The following is a 5,454-nucleotide window of genomic DNA, read 5'->3' as shown; positions in this document are numbered from 1 at the left end:
GGGAGAAGAAGGAGGAGGAGGAAGAGGAGGGGGAGAAGAAGGAGGAAGAGGAAGAGGAGGGGGAGGAGAAGGAGGAGGAGGAGGAAGAGGAGGGGGAGAAGAAGGAGGAGGAGGAAGAGGAGGGGGAGAAGGGGGAGGAGGAAGAGGAGGGGGGAGAAGCAGGAAGAGGAGGGGGGAAGAAGGAAGAGGAGGGGGAGAAGCAGGAAGAGGAGGGGGAGAAGGAGGAGGAGGAAGAGGAGGGGGAGAAGAAGGAAGAGGAGGAAGAGAAGGAGGAAGAGGAGGTGAAGGAAGAGGAAAAGGAAGAAGAGAAGAAGGAAGAAGATGTAGGTGTACAATTTATAATCAAAATGAATTCAAAGATATTATGTTTCTCATTTGCTCTCGCTGCAGAATCATACTATTTTTTATTACTGTATATACCAAAATCAAAAATAAGCTAGTTTTCAAATGGGGCAGCATTCTGTGGCCAACGTGATGCCTGTGGGAAACCCACACGCAGGACTCGAGCACCAGAGCAATCTGCTATTCCTGTTGTTTCCAGAAACTGGTATTCAGGGGCAGAGCGCAGCCATCGTGGCCTGTAGCCTAGTGGTGCACCACTTTTGCCATCTAATTTTTTTCCCCAACAAGCAAATTCATTGTTCATTTCATTCATTGCAAAATCATCGTTCATTTCAATTGTTCAGGCGTTCAGCATGGAAAATTTATATTATTATTGCAGGATGAATGCAGAATGTATCGGGTATCCGAACTGACCTGCCCAAGTGAAATGAAACCTGTCTGTAGCACGGAGAACCAAACGTATAGCAATTTATGCATGCTGTGTTTTGCAAAACAGTAAGTCAACCGAACTGTAGGATTTGCTACCAGCAAAAAGCTCAGTTGGAATAATGCTAATGGAATTCTGCACTTAAAAGGTATTTACAGTGATGCAGGATTGAAAGATATATGTCTGGGTTCCAGAGAGGAATATTCTGTACACCTAAGGCTGCACGTGGCTCTTTCCTTCAAGCAGTAGCTCCCCACACTCTGCAAGCTGCTGTTTCTCAGGGTAGATCCACACCACACATTTAAAGCACATCCAACCCACATTTAAAGCACATTACTAACCCCCCCAATTCCCGTGGGTACTGGGAATTGTAGGTTTGTGAGGGGGGAAATTACAGCTCCTTAGATTCTTTCAGGGGTGACATGTGCTTTAAATGTGTGCGTTGGTTGCATTTTAAAGGTGTGGTATGAGAGAAAACCTCAGTGGTTTCCTCAGTTTCAAGGGCTTTTCAGTGGTTTGAAAGACCAGAAACCCTCGCACAACACAAAACACCACACAGAGCACTTGGGTTCTGGGGCTGTGGCGATATATTGTGTCATATTTCCACTGACTCCATGCCCGGCTATAAAACAACAGCACCAGCACAACAGAGCATGTAGCACATACTGCTACTCTCCAGCTTGCTGGAGCAAAGGGAGAATCCACATCTGCCAGCAACGTGGCTGTCGTTAGTGTTGCTACCCAAGCAACAGGGAGAAAGACTGCACAGGGCTTTTAAGGCAGATAGAAATACAGTGGTACCTCGGGTTACATACGCTTCAGGTTACATACGCTTCAGGTTACAGACTCTGCTAACCCAGAAATAGTGCTTCAGGTTAAGAACTTTGCTTCAGGATAAGAACAGAAATCGTGCTCCGGCGGTGCGGCAGCAGCAGGAGGCCCCATTAGCTAAAGCGGTGCTTCAGGTTAAGAACAGTTTCAGGTTAAGAATGGACCTCCGGAACGAATTCAGTACTTAACCCGAGGTACCACTGTAGATGGAGAAGACGGTGTACAGCCGCCCCTAGTATCTAGAACCACATCAGTGCAATATTGTGCTGCAGAATGGTGCAGTCCAAGGCAGTTTTTGCTGACCTTGTGGTTGCCTTTTCATTTATGTCATTGTAACTAGACCCGAGAATAGGATTGGACTGTATCTGTAATAAGTATGGGGAACCTGTGGTCTTCCACAGATGGTTGGACATCAGTTTTCTCTCAGCATGGCCCGTGGTTAGAAACGAGGGGAGTTGTGCTCCAACAACAACCAGAGGACCACAGATTAGCCACCCCTGCCCAGATTATTTTGTGAGTTTGTGGAATGTGTTAATCTGAATAAGTATTGTGACTCTATGTTTTTTTTCTACATTCAAGGCACAAGAAGGAAATTAATATGGCACATGAAGGCAAATGCAAGGAAATGGTACCTATTCATTTTATGTTCAGAACTTGCTTCCCTTTTCAAATATTACTTGACCATTGGTTTGAGTCCTGCCCTCCAGAGGACGAGAAAACAAGCTTGTTCCCTCTTCCACATGAGATATGTGAAGATGGCTGTCATATAACTTCCCAGTCTCCTCTTTTTATGCTAAACATACCCAGTTTCCTCAACTGTTCCTCATAAGGCTTGGTTTCCAGACCCTTGATCATCTTGGTCACTCTCCTGTGCACACATTCCAGCTTGTCAAGATCCTTCCTAAATTGTGGTGCCTGAACTGGACACAGTACTTCAGGTGTGATCTGACCAAGAGCGATACTATGACTTCTCTTGATCAAGACGCTATACTTCTGTTGATGCAGCCTAGAATAGCATCACACTGTTGACTCAGTGTCAAGCTTGTGATCTACTAAAACTCCTAGATCCAAGTACGACTGGCAAGCCAGGTGTCCCCCATCTTATATTTGTGCAACTGATTCTTCCTGCCTAAGTGCAGAACCTTACATTTGTCCCTGTTCAAATGCATTTTGTTGGTTTTGGTCCAGTTCTCAAATTTATTAAGGTCACCTTGAATCTCAATTCTGTCTTACTGGCTACCCCTCCCAGTTTGGTGTCATCTGCAAAATGGATGAGCATCCCCTCAGTTCCTTCATTCAAGTCATTTATAAAGATGTTGGACAACAATGAGCTGCAGACAGGACCCTGTAGCATGGCACCTCACTTGTCACTTTTTCCCAGTATGATGAGGAGCCATTAGTAAACATTTTGGGGGTTCCATCAGTCAACCAACTACAAATCCACTTAACAGTTACCTTGACTCACACACATTTTACCAGTTTCTCCACAAGAATATCATGGGGGATTTCTTTCCGAAATCAAAATACACTACATCCACAGCATTCCGCTGATCCACCAAAATTGTAACTTCGTACTCTTGAGCGGCAGCTCATCAGGTCTAGGAGATCTGAATTCATTTAAAGTAGCTAGGTGTTCCCTTAACGCCTCTATTCCTATTTTGGGCTGTAGTTCCCTCCTTGCATCATTTATTCTGGGCACTGCTTTCCTTTTGGGTGCAGAGTAGGTTTTGAGCAGTTCTACCTTCTCTCTGTCACCCAATAGCATTTCTCTGTCTTCTCCATGCAGAGAACCTACTATTTGCTTGTTCTTCCTCTTGCTTTGAACATAGCCAAATAAACCTTTCATTATTATTTTTAACCTTTATTGCAAACCTGAGCTCAGTCTGAGCTTTGGCCTGCCTGACCTTCTCCCTACAACTGCTGGCTACTCATGTACACTCTTCATGATTTCCCCTTTCCTCCATTTCTTGTACATGCCCCTACATTCTTGGCAAAGTTTGAGTTCCAACAGATATCAGGGTAATTGAAACCTTCCATGACTACTACATCTCTCCTTTTTGAATGTTTGGTAATCTGCTGTAGGAAGGCATCATCCAAATCTTCTGTCTGGCTTGGAGGCATACAGCAGACACCTACAGTAAAGTAACTGATGCTTCTCTCTCCTACAATTTTTGCCCATATACTCGCAATTTGCCTTCCATGTTCCAGGTCATAGAGCTCGTCACCAGTCTATACATCCTTAGCATATAATGCTCCTCCTCCTCCCTTCTTGTTAGTCTATACCTTTTCAACAGGTTATACCTTTCAATTTCTACATTCCAGTCATGACTCTCATCCACCAGATTTCAGTAATGCCTATTAGGTCATATATGCCAATGTGTATTAAGAACTCAAATTCATCTTGCTTGTTTTCCATACTCTATACTAATGCACAGAGACAACTGAAACCACAAGTCAGCCCTCCCCAGCAGCTTCCTTCTTGTAGTTTCTTGCTTTGTAACAGGTACCTGTGGCACCACTTCAGTTTCCTGTGCATCCATGAAGCTATTATCCCCAGTACCAGGTGTTATTGCGTTGTCTGTAATGTTGTCTCCTTGCCTCTCAAGATCTATTTTCCTCTCTCTGTGGACCACAACCTTAAACAGGAAGGAGTGGTGAAAAAAACACCTGTGCCCCAAGGCCCTTCCTGCCCAGAGTCTCATAGACCCTTGCTATACGTTGAAGGCTGTGTCTGGCAGTATCATTTGTACCCACACGAATAAGAAGGAAGGGGTTATGATCAGTGGGCTTTATAAGACTTCACAACTTCTCTGTATTTTTAACTAGTTTTGAGGGCTGTGCACACACTGCACATGCACCCTGACCCAACCTGGGCCAATCTAGGGAACACCCAAGTAGGATCCAGATCCAAATCAAACAATTAAATGCCAAACACTATATGGTCACAAGGAGAGAGCAGGAGCTACTTCACCAGCACATTCCCTGCGAGAGACTCAATGGCAGAACAGAATCCTTCAGGCAGCAGGCTTGCACCCTTGGTGAGCAGCTCCTAGCCTTTTGGAATTGATCCAGGCACCAGGTATGCCACACTGCAAGTGGGAGAGGGATATGGATGTTAGCAGGAGAGAGAATGGTTTGCTTTTATGAAATTTGGCTACATTGCTTATAAGTTGTTTCCCCCTTCATTACTATTTTTTAAATGAAGATTTTCTTGCAGCACTCCTTACTATGACAAACTATACCTTTATTTTTCTGTTTTCATTTTCACAGAAAGATGAATAACGATAGAAGAAACATTATTCTTCAACGGAAGACATTTTTTTGATTACTCTTTGCAAAGATACTGTATCTGTACCATGTACTGAAAAGAATAGTTTTTATTGATTGACTGATAGAACGAAGCATATACAGTGGACGCTCGGGTTGCGAACGTGATCCATGCGGGAGGCATTTTCGCAATCCGTAGTGCTTGCAACCTGCAGCACCGTGCCTGTGCACGCGCGGGTCGCAATTCGGCACTTCTGTGCATGTGCAAAGCGTGATTTAGTGTTTCTGCGCATGCACAAGCGCCAAAACCCGGAAGTAACCCATTCCAGTACTTCCGGGTTCGGTGCGGTGCGCAACACGAAAACACGCAACCTGAAGCATCTGTAACCCGAGATATGACTGTATGAGAGACAAACATTTTACAGTGAGAAATGTAAAACCCATTCACTCACCATTTAAAGGTTTTTCTCAAAGATTCATGGTTTGAAAGGCTGGTGGCAGCCTTGTTCAAAAATATAAAGTTTATTTAATCTCCTGTATTATTCCAGGATCTGTTGTGCCCAGAATAAAATACATATTTAACAAAT

General features: G+C 44.2%; 1 long non-coding RNA gene across 1 annotated transcript; it reads left to right on the top strand.

Annotated features, from left to right (window-relative positions):
- Positions 1 to 226: 226 nt before the first annotated feature.
- On the top strand, positions 227 to 5,454 carry LOC310752685. The gene is made up of 4 exons (XR_014543005.1): positions 227 to 323; positions 722 to 837; positions 2,180 to 2,228; positions 4,871 to 5,454. It is a non-coding gene; the product is annotated as an uncharacterized lncRNA (long non-coding RNA).

This window comes from Podarcis filfolensis (genome assembly GCF_964270895.1).
Source record: "Podarcis filfolensis genome assembly, chromosome: 2".
Classification (NCBI taxonomy): domain Eukaryota; kingdom Metazoa; phylum Chordata; class Lepidosauria; order Squamata; family Lacertidae; genus Podarcis; species Podarcis filfolensis.
This window is presented reverse-complemented; position numbering and strand designations above follow the sequence as displayed.